At 37.1% G+C, this 15,499-nt stretch overlaps 1 non-coding gene across 1 annotated transcript; it reads right to left on the reverse strand.

Moving 5' to 3' along the window:
- Positions 1–11,438: 11,438 nt before the first annotated feature.
- Positions 11,439–11,544, reverse strand: LOC140876970 (small nucleolar RNA R71). The gene has a single exon (XR_012149192.1). It is a non-coding gene; the product is annotated as a small nucleolar RNA R71 (small nucleolar RNA).
- Positions 11,545–15,499: the final 3,955 nt, after the last annotated feature.

Below are 15,499 nucleotides of genomic sequence, written 5' to 3' on the forward strand. Positions count from 1 at the left end.
GTTTTAGTAATCCATTACTTGTGTTACGCTCAATGGTTCAGGAATACAGCTAGCCGTGGGCTCACAACTCCTTGTGACTCAGAACAACAATTTCCGACTTACCCATCGAATCATGGTAAGAGCGCCTAGAAACATCGCTCCATGATTTCCTAGGTATTACTGATAGTGCCTGCAAGAACCAGTAGATTTTGGTTAGCGTACAGTACGGTCCCTTCATCCATATATTCCGATCGAATCAACAACCATTGGTATACCGAGAGTCGTTCGAGATTCGATAACTATGCATAACATCTTTGAGATCTATTAGTGACATCGCATGTGTTACTAGGAACACCAAATAACCTAAAACACATCATGTATTTTGGCCAGAGATTCATCACACTAATATCTCCTCAGATCTCATAGGATATCCACACTCGCAAGTATGTGGTGAATCCTTGACAACAAAGCATCGACTCCTATATGTGTCGTAACTGTACCCAATCCCGATACCTGATGACCCCAATAGAGTCGGTAAACGAGTCAAAGTACAGTACTAGCATATAGAGTCTCAATGATGTTTCAAGTAATAAGGACTAATGGTGTACAACCAAAACCGCGGACTTTATCCACTCGATAAGTGATAACCACTTGGAAAGTCCGAATAGGGTAGTTCGATCATTCATCATATGAATATCCATTTGCATGCTTTGAACATCTCTATGTTCCATACCAATGAAATGTGGTACTCGGAATCGCAAATGATAGTCTCAATCTCGAGCGATCCTTATCCTTATTTGCGGACGGCTCAATTGACTAGGAACAGTTTAGAATATACAGTGACTATAAGATGTGTTTCATGATAGCCATCCTCATGTGCTACCACATCTTACATACACTATAGTATATTCAAGGTCTTTATCAAAACAACAATAGTATATCATAATATAACAATATGAAGAAAGATAAAGTCAATGCCATTATAAAAGTGTAAATTATATTAAACAAAAGATTGTTTTACATAGAGTCATAAAAGCCCTTAGCCACAAGTTGGCTAACCAGGCACCCACTCTTTCAATCTCCCACTTGCCCTAAAGCCAACTAGTCATACTACGTAATCCCATTGCTTCGCGATGTTTGTCAAACAATGGTCCTGGCAAGGGCTTAGTAACGGATCAGTGATATTGTCTGTAGAGGCCACTCTCTCGACACTGATGTCTCCTCTTTCCACGATCTCCCGGATGATGTGGTATTTTCTCAGTACGTGTTTGGACTTCTGATGAGACCTTGGCTCCTTTGCCTGAGCAACGGCACCCGTGTTGTCACAGTACACCGGGACTGGACCAACAGCTTCAGGAATTACACCCAACTCTTGGATGAATTTCCTTATCCAAACCGCCTCTTTAGCAGCAGCTGATGCTGCAATGTATTCTGCCTCAGTGGTGGAATCCGCTGTGGTGTCCAACTTGGAACTCTTCCAAGAGACAGCACCGCCATTGAGAACGAATACAAATCCAGAGGTTGATTTCGAGTCATCCACGTCACATTGGAAGCTAGAGTCGGTATAGCCTTCCAACATCAATTCTCTCCCTCCATAAACCATGAATAAATTCTTAGTCCTTCGCAAGTACTTAAGAATATCCTTCACGGCTTTCCAATGCATTTGACCGGGATTGCCTTGGTATCTGCTCGTGACGCTCAGAGCATAGGCCACATCCGGTCTTGTAGATATCATCTCATACATGATACTACCTATGGCTGACGCATATGGCACGTGTGTCATCTTCTCTATCTCTTCGTCAGTCTTGGGACACATAGACTTGGATAGAGAAACTCCATGACACCTAGGTAGATGTCCTCTCTTGGACTCATCCATAGAAAACCTTTTTAATATGGTGTCGATGTAGGTTGATTGAGTGAGTCCTATCATTCTTTTAGATCTATCTCTATAGATCTGAATTCCTAGAATATAGGATGCCTCACCTAAATCCTTCATCGAGAATCTACCTGATAACCATATCTTTGTTGATTGCAACATCCCTACATCATTCCCCATGAGTAGGATGTCATCGACATAAAGTACTAAAAATGTTACCGCATTCTTAACTACTTTCTTGTACACGCATGGTTCCTCCGTGTTCTTGATGAAACCAAAATCCTTTATTGTTTCATCAAATTTCTGGTTCCAACTTCTTGATGCTTGTTTGAGACCATAGATTGATCTCTGAAGCTTGCATACCTTATGCTCGCTTCCCATGGATGTGTATCCCTCAGACTGCGTCATATAGATCTCTTCCTTAATATTTCCATTAAGAAATGCAGTCTTTACATCCATTTGCCATATCTCATAGTCATACCATGCTGCTATGGCAATAAGGATTCTTATGGACTTGAACATTGCGACTGGTGAAAAGGTTTCATCATAGTCAACTCCTTGTCTTTGAGTATAACCTTTTGCCACCAATCATGCCTTGTAGGTCAATACCTTTCCATCAGGCCCAAGCTTTCTCTTGTAGATCCTTTTGCACCCAATTGGAACAATTCCATCGGGAGGATCTACTAAAGACCAAACTTGGTTAGAATGCATCGAATCTATTTCCGATTGCATAGCTTCAAGCCATAAATTCGAATCCGCATCAGAAATTGCTTCCTTGAAGTTTCTTGGATCACATCCAATGTCGTGTTCACTTTGATCACCTTCAAGAAGAAGACCATATCTAATAGGAGGCCTAGAAGTCCTCTCGTATCTCCTAGTAGTAGGCGTTTCTTGTGATGATTCTTGAGGTGTAGGATCGCTATTTTGTATCTCGGGTTCTTCTCAAATTTCTTCGAGTTCCATCATCTTGCCTTTCTTATCCAATAAGAACTCCTTCTCCAAAAAGGTGGCATTCCTTGAAACAAACACTTTTGTTTCAGCAGGATGATAGAAATAATATCCGATTGAATTCTTCGGATACCCTACAAAATAACATAAGGTGGATCGACTATCCAACTTATCTCCCACTGTCTGCTTCACGTAAGCAGGACATCCCCAAATCCTCAAGTACGAATACTTAGGAGCTTTGCCATTCCATAACTCGTATGGTGTTTTATTTACTACTTTAGTGTGGACGTTGTTTAACAACAATACCGCTGTTTCAAGCGCGTAGCCCCAAAACAAAGGTGGGAGCTCAGTGAAGCTCATCATGGATCAAACCATGTCCAACAAAGTTCGATTGTGACGCTCCAAAACACCATTAAGCTGAGGAGTCATAGGAGGAGTCCACTGAGAGAGAATCCCATTCTCTTTTAGATAGTCCAAAAACTCGGTACTTAAGTATTCTCCACCTCGATCCGATCGAAGTGCCTTAATACTTTTACCTAGTTTGTTTTCTACTTCAGCCTTGAATTCTTTGAACCTTTCAAATGCTTCAGACTTATATTTCATTAAATATAAATACCCATACCTAGAATAATCATCAGTAAAGGTAATGAAGTAGGTGTTACCACATTTAGTACCAATCCTAAATGGACCGCAAACATCTGTATGGATCAAATCCAACAGATTTTGACTACACTCAGGTTTCCCTTTGAAAGGAGATTTAGTCATTTTTTCCTTTAGGCAGGACTCACAAGTAGGTAGAGATTTAATATCAGACATATCAAACATGCCCTCTCCCACTAGCTTGTTCATCCTCCTTGAGGAAATATGACCTAGCCTAGCATGCCAAAGGTTTGCCGGGTTTTGACTATCGCCCTTCTTTTTAATTGTTGTTACCGGTTTATCAATATAAATAATTGGAACGTCTTTTAATTTTAAGCTATATAGATCGTTTTCAAGTTGTCCATTTCCAATCAAACATTCATTCTTGTAAATATTGCAAATCCCATTCACAAAATTGCAAGAAAAACCATCTCTATCAAGCATAGAAATAGATATAATGTTTTTGACCAAATCCGGAACATATAAAACATCTCTCAAAAATAACTTAAAATCGTTCTGCAAAACTAAATAAATGTCTCCTATAGCTTTGGCTTCGACTCTAGAACCATTCCCGAGCCTTAGCTGGGTCTCACCCATCCTTAGCTTACGACTTCTTGTTATCACTTGCAAATCATTGAAAATGTGAGATCCACATCCGGTATCCAATACCCAAGAAGAAGTATTAAGCGAAACATTTATTTCAATGCAAAACATACCCTTTGCAGTTCGCAACTGTTCGAGGTATTCCTTGCAGTTACGCTTCCAATGACCGGGTTTCTTGCATTAATGGAAAACGTTTTCATCTTTTATCCCAATTGAAGCCTTGGCCTTTCCCTTCTTATTTGGTACAATCTTCTTGGGCGGGGCATAACGTTTCTTACCCTTTTCACTTGGTCCTTTCTTAGAGTTAGAAGAGGATCCAACCTAGAGTACCGGTTTATCCTTCTTTAGTGTGGCTTCATATGTGACAAGCATATTGACCATCTCTTCAAGGGTGGTCTCTATCTTGTTCATATTGAAGTTCATCACAAAACCGTCAAACGATGAAGGAAGTGATAGAAGCAACAAGTCCGCGCTAAGTTCATGCTCCAAAGTCAAGTCGAGTGTTACCAACTTTTCAATGAGTCCAATCATGCGCACCCCATGCTCACAGACCGAAGTCCCATCTCGCATGCGGCTCGTCATGAGCTCTCTGACGGTGGCATACCTCTCCGACCTTGACTGAGCTCCAAAAAGTTCCTTGAGGTGCACGTGTATGTCAGCAGCATTCACGACATCCTCAAATCGCCTCTGGAGTTCATCAGACATTGAAGCTTGCATATAGCATTTAGCCTTGATATCATGGTCCCACCATTGATCAAGTTTTGCCAATTCTTCCGGACTTATATTAGCCGGTGCTTCCTTTGGAGGATTCTTTTCTAACACGTAGAAAATTTTCTCCGAGTTTAGAATAATTTTCAACTTACGGAACCATTCCGTATAGTTTGCCAGTCAATTTGTTTTGTTCGAGAATTGAAAACAGTGGATTGCGTGGATTCATCGTAATATAATACTGAAGAGGAAACATACAATAATCAGTGATTTGTTTAATTAATTTTCTAAGACATAAAATATGGCAAATTTTATTTTATGAATTACACTCCCACTATTTTAACGATTTCACTACCCTCTAGTGAAACGGGAAACTGTTTTCCTTAGTTAGAACATGGAGTCCAATTGACAAATCATGATCCCGAATAATATCAGCCAACCATAATTTTCAAAAGGTAGAGCCAATTACTTCCAAAGTAACCCCCATGTTTTTACCTCATGTCCAATAAGGGCCCAATAATATGACGTCGTTTATTGTGACATGTCAAGATAACCCATCAATATTAAGTTGTGATGGACGGTCGCCATGTGAATCCCCAATAATATGAGCCAATCCCATGGGAGTTCCACCCAAATTACAACATGTGTCGATCCAATGTACAGCTTTTCGACGAACGGGCCCCCCCAATAATATGAGCCGGACCATATCCGCGGGTAGCATCTCATACATTGATCGTTGATGGAAGGTAGGAATATTTAAACAATATTTAAATTCCCTTTTTATTAATCTTGATATCAATTTTAAATCATATTTAAAATGAGGGATTTTTAATTTTGAAAATTTGTCTCATCATGCAATTTAGGTATGCTTGCGGGATTCATACAATTTAGTCTAAACATTCATACATCAATAATATCATATATTATTTAAGGATGATCGATCCCATTAACTAATCGACCCGTTGTTGCCAATCACGAGTCTAAGTCCAATCCTAGGTGATATGCAAGTATGCAATGCAATCCTATTACATTGTGCTTCCAATTTACATTTCTTCGGTCTTGATTATCTGCTGGGCCCATCATTTCTTCAAATCTTTGTCTCCCACTAAGTCTAATAAATTTACAATAAATTTCGATGACAAATATGGGATACATTTTTTGGGATGGGAACGGGCCATAAACCAGGCCCACTTTTATTACATATGACAATCATATTGGTCTAAAAACCAAGCCCATTAATAAACACCAACAACAATAAGACAAATGTAAATCACCTAACATACACCTAAAACATTGGTCATGGCAATCGATCATCCTTTATCCATTAATTAATTCAATAATTAAATAATTGGATAAACATGCAAAAGCATCATAATTTAAAAGATAAAATTATATTTTATCTTATCCATCCATAAGATCATATCTTATCATCAATTGTACCAAAATAATTAATTTTATAAAATTTAAGTTAACGGATAAAATTTATAAATTTTCCAAAAATTCAAATTTATCTAAAAATGAATTTTAAAATTTTTGGACTCGAACAATTCGATCCGATGCCTCGTGAACCAATCAAAAACAATTTTCGATCGGATCAAAAACTAGAATTTCAAAAAATTAAAATTTTAATTAAAAATTAAAAAAATAATTTTTCCGGGCTGCCCGAGACAATCCCAGGCAGCCCGCACCCCAAAAAGGGGCCCGGGCTGGGCAGCGACGCTCGCTGCCCCGGGCAGCGACGATCGCTGCCCGATTTGCCCATTAAAATTTAATTTTAAATTTTCGTTTTGTTTCAAAAAACCGAGGCTTAAAAATTTTGTACAATCGATTAATTTAATCGTTTGATCTGATCAACCTGTCTCTGATACCACTGTTGGAAAACGTGTTCAGATCAATTAGAATTGATACCCGGTGCAGCGGAAGTTTAAAAATTTATTTTATTAATATGGAACGATTCCATATATGGGTATCAAAACTTTTATGATTAAATTAGTGTAAGTAAAACAAATAATCACTATTAAATATTTTACCTTGAAATCTCGAAGCGAGATTATGGACACCAACAGAATTTAATATGCTCTATTTGTATATCCCCGGAACTGATGAACGAACGTTTCTTCAATCAGGTCCACGAATAGAAAACAAAACCCTCTGATTGACTGCACTAGAAATCAATCAGAAGTTTGCGTAGAGAATAAACAGATATGATCTGTTAATTCAGATTGTAATTTTTCACAAAAACACAACCCGAATTTTTCTCCAAAAGGGACAGAGGATTTCGAAAATCCCTTGAATAATATAGGCTGAAATTCGAAAATTGCAAGACTGAAATCTTATATGATTTTCGAACATAGTACATATATTTATAGATAATTTCTAGACTAGATTAAGTTATAATTGCATTAGGACTCTAACTCCTTAGGGCCCACAATCCATAACTTAAGCCCAACAAGCCAAGCCCGTTGTTCTAGAAATTAATATAAAATTCATCGTGACTCCGATTGATAAACTGATTTTATCAATGTACACAGAAACCATTTCTGCATCTTTTAGAGTCAAGATAATTTTTCTGAATCCGAATTCATTGATTTCCAAAAATGCCCATCCCTATGTTATTTTAGGAAATCCCACTCCCTTTAGTTAAGAAGTCCAACTTCTCTTTCATTAAATTTAACTCTTTAAATTTAACTATCTCTACGGGGTTTTAGTAATCCATTACTTGTGTAACCCTCAATGGTTTAGGAATACAGCTAGCCGTGGGCTCACAACTCCTTGTGACTCAGAACAACAATTTCCGACTTACCCATCGAATCATGGTAAGAGCGCCTAGCAACATCGCCCCATGATTCTCTAGGTATTACTGATAGTGCCTGCAAGAACCAGTAGATTTTTGTTAGCGTACAGTACGGTCCCTTCACCCATATATCCCGATCGAATCAACAACCATTGGTATATCGAGAGTCGTTCGAGATTCGATAACTATGCATTACATCTTGGAGATCTATTAATGACATCGCATGTGTTACTAGGAACACCAAATAACCTAAAACACATCATGTACTCTTGACAGAGATTCGTCACACTAATATCTCCTCAGATCGCATAGGATATCCACACTCGCAAGTATGTGGTGAATCCTTAACAACAAAGCATCGACTCCTATATGTGTCGTAACTGTACCCAATCCCGACATCTGATGACCCCAATAGAGTCGGTAAACGAGTCAAAGTACAGTACTAGCATATAGAGTCTCAATGATGTTTCAAGTAATAAGGACTAATGGTGTACAACCAAAACCGCGGACTTTATCCACTCGATAAGTGATAACCACTTGGAAAGTATGAATAGGGTAGTTCGATCATTCATCATATGAATATCCATTTGCATGTTTTGAACATCTCTATGTTCCATACCAATGAAACGTGGTACTCGGCATCGCAAATGCTAGTCTCAATCTCGAGCGATCCTTTTCCTTATTTGCGGACGACTCAATTGACTAGGAACAGTTTAGAATATACAGTGACTATAAGATGTGTTTCATGATAGCCATCCCCATGTGCTACCACATCTTACATACACTATAGTATATTCAAGGTCTTTATCAAAATAACAATAGTATATCATAATATAACAATATGAAGAAAGATAAAGTCAATGCCATTATAAAAGTGTAAATTATATTAAACAAAAGATTGTTTTACATAGAGTCATAAAAGCCCTTAGCCACAAGTTGGCTAACCGGGCACCCACTCTTTCACCTACGATTTAACAAATTCAACAGCAGAAAATATTAATCATAGTTGCTTCACAAATTAGATGATTCAAACAATTACGGATTTGAATTCTAATTTAGCAATAGATTGTATGAAAGAATTATCAGGTGATCAATCTAATAATCAAACACACAAGCATGAAATAAATCAGAACAACTTTTGATACTCAAATTGAATTAAACACTAAAAATCAAAATCTCACAAAGTAAATAAAATCAAGGGTTTCGTCTTCCTTAACCAAGTACAAAAACTAAATGAATTAAAACTAAGAACAAGAAAAATAAAACCTAGCCGCCATATGTTTCTTCTCTAGCCGTCTCCAATCTCTGCGTTATGATCCGATGATCCCCTCTCTTTCTTATAAAGATCCTATTTATATGGTCTTGAAAGCCCACGAAATAAAGCCCGCAAAATAAGAGTTTTAAATTTCTGAAATTTTTTTTTCCTGCGCCTGATATCTCGCTCGATCGTTAAAGATTGACCGATCGAGCGAGCATACTTTTAACAACCTTCTGTTTTCACAATTCTTGGCACCGCTCGATCGGTAAAGATTGACCGATCGAGCGGCCTCTTTTATCTCGCAAATCACTCGCACATCACAACAGCGCAGATGATCAACTTTCTTGTGCAAACACGCATCAACTCATCCTTCCCATGTGCAAACAAGTAGTGCGTTTGCACAACTTCTTGTGCAAGCAACTATCCTCCAAGCGCAAACCATAAGCGCAAAGGCGCATGGCTTATTCTTCACACTTCCAACTATGGCAACAACACTTCATCTTAATTCTTCAATACTTCTTTTTTTCCAGTAAAATGCGACGTACTACTCAATAAATCCGGGAGTATGTTATGCAGACATGTGATAAGTGCATTTTGTGCACTTAATTTGTATATAGTTTTACTTGACTTTTGGAATTTATTGGTAGATATTGCGTGAAATTGTTGTTGTTTTTGTGGTTGTAGGAAGTTATGGACTTTGATGTGTTCAAGTGGAAATAAGCCTAAAAGATGGAAGTTTAAAAGGAGATTTAAGAGTTGAAAAAGAGAAGAAAAAGGCTGATTTCAAAGTCAAGGGGCGCACGCCCTATTCAAGGCGCGCCTGCGCTGTCGTTGAGGAGTTCAAGAAGATAGTTTGAGTTGAGAGGGCGCCCGCGCTAACCATCAGCGCGCCCGCGCCGCTGAAGAAAATTATGAAGGATTGTCGTGCGAAGTGGAGGCGCGCCCGCGCCGATTATGGGGCGCCTGCGCCGTCGTCTGTATGGAAAATTAGAGTCCGATTGTTTATGGAAACTTTGGGGTTTTATTGGGTTTATTTTAGACGATTGTTAGGTCATATAAAAAGGGGTTTTTCTGAGTCATTAAATCATCTATCAGCCGCCAATACACACAATATTCTGGAGAGCACTTTTGTGAGTTTTTGAGTTGAAGAATTGAAGATTGCTGGGAACGAAGACGAAGACTTTTCGACCGGACACGGAAGAAAGACTACGGCTTTGTTTCTTCTTTTTATTTTCTTTTGATTGTTGAATTATGTTTGAGAAATTAAACATGATTAGGTTTTTATTGAATTTGAGCATGAACTAAACTTTTCTAGTCTAGAGGTTGACGTAGCTTGGTTGAGACATATTCATGAATCTTTGATTTTAATAAATTGAATTTCTATAGATTAATTGTGTTTCAAGAATTGAAGGTCTTCTTAATTTACTGGCCATAAATTGAGTTGTTATATTTACTTAGAATCATTGTTCGGGAGAGGGGATTTTGAGTAGGATCAATAGAAACTACACTGTTAATTGTTTATATAGCTCGGGAGAGTATATAGCTTGAATAGAACCTTTAAGGAACATCATTTTACACATATCACTACATCTAGATTTTTAATAGGGATATTGAAATCGAACTGTAGTTGATACACTCTATTTGTTGCTCGGGAGAGGGGAATAGAATAATCTAAGTGTTCTTGGTTATTAATCGAAAGAAATTCATAAAATAGATTAATTAGGATTGAATACTGTCGAGACCAAGTGAAATCAAAACCTCTGGACTATTTTTCTCTGATTGATAATTTCTTGAAATTTGTGTGTGTGTGAGCTTGATAATTCCTCATTATTTATTTTATTTCTTCTGCAAAATTCTCGAAGTTTGATTTTCTAGATAAAATTAAGAGTATTTTAATTACAAGTATTGAATATTTTTCAAATTACTCTTCGTGGGATCGACAATCTCTCTTTCACTATACTAAAATTTGACACTCGTACGCTTGCGAGTAAATTTTCACAAGTTTTTGGCGCCGTTGCCGGAGAGTAATTTTGATTATTTTTTAGTCTTGTTACCAATTAGTCGAAGTTTTAATTTAGAGAATTTCTTTATTTTGATTTATGTACTAATAAATTGTTATTGTTCTTAATTGTAGTTTATGCGAAGATCTCAAAGTGCGAATTCTTTTCTCTTTGATCCAGAGATTGAACGAACTGCACGAGCTTTGAGAAAAGCTAGGAGAGAAGAACAATTAAACATGGCTGAAGAAGATGTCAATGAATTGCCTTTGGTGCCAATTAGAGATCATTTCAGGACAACAATCCAGGCTCACTATTCTGTAATCGCTAGAGGGACAATAAATGCCAACAACTTTGAGTTGAAGCCGGCCTTAATCAACATGGTTCAGCAGAACCAATTCAATGGAACTGTCACAGCTGATCCTCACTTACACTTGCGCACTTTTCTTGAGATTACTGATACTGTTAAAATAAATGGTGTTTCTGAGGATATAATACGCTTACGTTTGTTTCCTTTTTCTCTCAAGGACAAGGCACGGAGTTGGCTGCAGTCATTGCCACTAGGACGCATAACAACTTGGGAGGGCATGGCTGTGAAATTCGTAGAAAAATTCTTTCCACCATCCAAGGCAACCCAGCTAAAGATTGAGATCAGTACCTTTCAACAGCATGATTCAGAACAGCTATACGAGGCATGGGAAAGGTACAAAGATTTGTTACAGCATTGTCCTAATCATAATTTTTCAGATTGGGAAGAAATAGAGTTTTTCTACAATGGACTGAATACGCCTACAAGAATGTCTGTGGACTCTACTGCTGGAGGTACCATAATTGCCAAGGACCCCATTCAGACTTATGATATGCTGGAACAGATGACTATCAATAGTTATCAATGACCATCTGAACGTATGGGAGTCAAGAAAGGAGTGTACAGTGTGGATCCTCTTACATCCATTACTGCACAGCTATCTGCGTTGAGTACACAAGTGGCTTCTCTGAACAAGGTGAATATCGCAGAACCTGCAGGTGTGTCGGTTGCCATAGAAGAATCTCATCCACCTGAGGAAGCTCAATATATCAATCCCAGAGGCTATGGAAACTATCGAGGTAACCCTCCACCTAATGCTTATCATCCTGGTTTACGTAACCATGAAAACTTTTCTTATGCCAACAACAAGAATGTGTTGAAACCCCCTCCGGGATTCAATACAAATCAAGGGGAAGGTAAAGCGTCTTTGGAGGATGTTGTGTCTACATTTGTTACTGAATCTAACAAGAGGATTTCGAGGACTGGAACTCGAATGGATAGCTGATAAGTGTATTTTATACTCTTAATTTATATATGATTTTAATTATTAATTGTTTGTTTTGAGCAGATTCATGCGGTGTTTTGTTGTTTTTGTGCTTACAGAGAATTATTGATTTTATTTGAAAAAGTGAAGAAAAATAGAAAAGAAGAGAAAATTAAAAGAAAAGAATTGAGAAAGAGAAGAAGAAAAGAAACGATAAGTGAGATAAGAGAAGAATGAACAATATTGGGCTTTTCATTGGGCCAAAGATTAGCGCTTCTTTTTAGCGCGCCTTCACAAGTGCTATCGCGCAAGATTTGGAAAGGCTAGAGAATTGAATTCGAACTTGAAGCGCGCCCGCTCCATCAACTGAGCACCCGCCCTGATCAAGATTTCAGCGTTCAAATATTTTAGGCAATTATTTTTATGGGCTTTTATTGGGCTTTTGTGCAAGCGATATAAAAGGAATTAATTTATGAAGTAAAGGAAGGAGAGCCGCCACAATACATCACAGAAATCAGTGGGCTTTATCGAGAGATTTTGGAGAAGGAAATCTGCGCTAACTTGAAGAACGAAGATGGAGTTCGATAGACCGGACACGGTGTCGACGACGGATTTGTTTCTTTTATCTTTTATTTATTTTATTCTGAATATGTATGGATTTTTGAACATGTTTTGGTTTATTCATAATTTTATTATGAACTAAATTTTTAGAGTCTAGAGGTCAGATGGAACCTGGTGTAGACGCTTTCATGAATTTTTGATTTTATTGAATTGAATTTCTTCTAGATTAATTGTTTTTTCTAGAACTGATTGTCTTTTCAATTATCTGATCAATAATTGATTTGTTATATTTATTTGAAATCATTGCTCGGGAGAGGGGATTTTGAATAGGACAGTAGAAACTACACTGTTAATTATTTATACAGCTCGGGAGAGTGTATGATTTTAACAGAGCTTTTAAAAAAAACATTGTTTTGTGATAGATCACTGCGATAAATTCTTAATAGGAATATTGGAATTGAATTGTAGTTGATAAACATTATTTGTTGCTCGGGAGAGGGAAATAATAAACTTAAGTGTTCTTGTCTATTAATTGACTGAAATTCATGAAGATTAATTATTTAGGATTGACTGTTGTTGAAACCAGGTGAAATCTATACCTCTAGACCAATTTTCTCTGATTGATTATATCTGCAAGTTGTGTGCGTGCTATCAAAAACATCCTAATTATTTTTATTTATTGCAAATTTCTCAAAAACTTGTTGTGAAAATTCTCGCAAGCGTACGAGTGTCAAGTTTTAATATAGTGATAAAATCAGATATCGATCCCACATGGAGTAAAATGGAAATATTCAGTGCTTGTAATTAAAATATTCTAAACTTTATCTAGAAAATCAATATTTGAGAAATTTGCAATAAATAAAAATAATCAGGATGTTTTTGATAGCACGCACACAACTTGCAGATATAATCAATCAGAGAAAATTGGTCTAGAGGTATAGATTTCACCTGATTTCAACAACAGTCAATCCTAAATAATTAATCTTCATGAATTTCAGTCAATTAATAGCCAAGAACACTTAAGTTTATTATTTCCCTCTCCCGAGCAACAAATATCCTATTAAGAATTTATCGCAGTGATCTATCACAAAACAATGTTCTTTTTAAAAGCTCTGTTAAAATCATACACTCTCCCGAGCTGTATAAATAATTAACAGTGTAGTTTCTACTTTCCTATTCAAAATCCCCTCTCCCGAGCAATGATTTCAAATAAATATAACAAATTAATTATTGATCAGATAATTGAAAAGACAATCAATTCTATAAAAAATAATTAATCTAGAAGAAACTCAATTCAATAAAATAAAAAATTCATGAAAGCATCTACACCAGGTTCCATCTGACCTCTAGACTCTAAAAATTTAGTTCATAATAAAATTATGAATAAACCAAAAGATGTTCCAAAATCCAAACATATTCAGAATAAAATAAATAAAAGATAAAAGAAACAAATCCGTCATCGACGCCGTGTCCGGTCTATCGAACTCCATCTTCGTTCTTCAAGTTAGCGCATATTTCCTTCTCCAAAATCTCTCAATAAAGCCCTCTGATTTCTGTGATGTATTGTGGCGGCTCTCCTTCCTTTCCTTCATAAATTAATTCCTTTTATATCGCTTGCACAAAAGCCCAATAAAAGCCCATAAAAATAATTGCCTAAAATATTTGAACGCTGAAATCTTGATCAGGGCGGGCGCTCAGTTGATGGAGCGGGCGCGCTTCAAGTTCGACTTCAATTCTCTAGCCTTTCCAAATCTTGCGCGATAGCACTTGTGAAGGCGCGCTAAAAAGAAGCGCTAATCTTTGGCCCAATAAAAAGCCCAATACTGTTCCTTCTTCTCTTATCTCACTGATCGTTTCTTTTCTTCTTTTCTTTCTCAATTCTTTTCTTTTAATTTTCTCTTCTTTTCTTATTTTTCTTCACTTTTCCAAATAAAATCAATAATTCTCTGTAAGCACAAAAACAACAAAACACCGCATAAATCTGCTCGAAACAAACAATTAATAATTAAAATCATATATAAATTAAGTGTATAAAATACACTTATCAAATACCCCCAAACTTAGAATTTTGCTAGTCCCGAGCAATAGCATGGAGACACATATGTGCAGTTTGGGAGCTATGATGAAATCCATGGAGACACAGATTGGACATCTTGCAAATGCTTTGAAGGATCAAAAACAGAGGACAGTTTCCCAGCAATACTGAAGTGAATCCAAAAGAACAATGCAAAGCAGTTGAGTTAAGAAGTGGGAAGAAGTTAGAAGCTGAGGAGAAGAGCAGAGCAAAAGAATTAGTTGATCCAGTGGTTGAAGAAATTGTCGTTGAAGAGCCCAAGAAAGAATCTGACTCTAAACCGATGTACAAGCCACAACTTTCATACCCACAGCGGTTTAAGAAGAAGGCACTTGATGAGAATTTTTCCAAGTTTCTATACATCTTCAAGAAAATACACATCAATATTCCATTTGCAGATGCCTTGGAACAAATGCCTAACTATGAAAAGTTCATCAAAGATGTAATGGCTAAGAAGAGGAGATTGCAAGACAACGAAGTGGTGAATTTGACAGAAGAATGTAGCGCAATCCTGCAGAAAAAGTTGCCACAAAAGCTGAAGGATCCAGGGAGTTTTACTATCCCTTGTTTTATTGGTGGTTCTAAGGTAAATAGACCTTTATGTGATTTAGGAGCAAGTATAAATTTAATGCCTTTTTCTGTTTACAAGACTTTGGAGCTTGGAGAAGTCAGGGCGACCACTATCACATTACAGCTAGCTGATCGAAGTATCACATATCCACGGGGTATTGTGGAGGATGTTTTGGTGAAAGTAGACAAATTTATATTTC

Source organism: Henckelia pumila, chromosome 1, assembly GCF_033568475.1.
Source record: "Henckelia pumila isolate YLH828 chromosome 1, ASM3356847v2, whole genome shotgun sequence".
NCBI lineage: Eukaryota > Viridiplantae > Streptophyta > Magnoliopsida > Lamiales > Gesneriaceae > Henckelia > Henckelia pumila.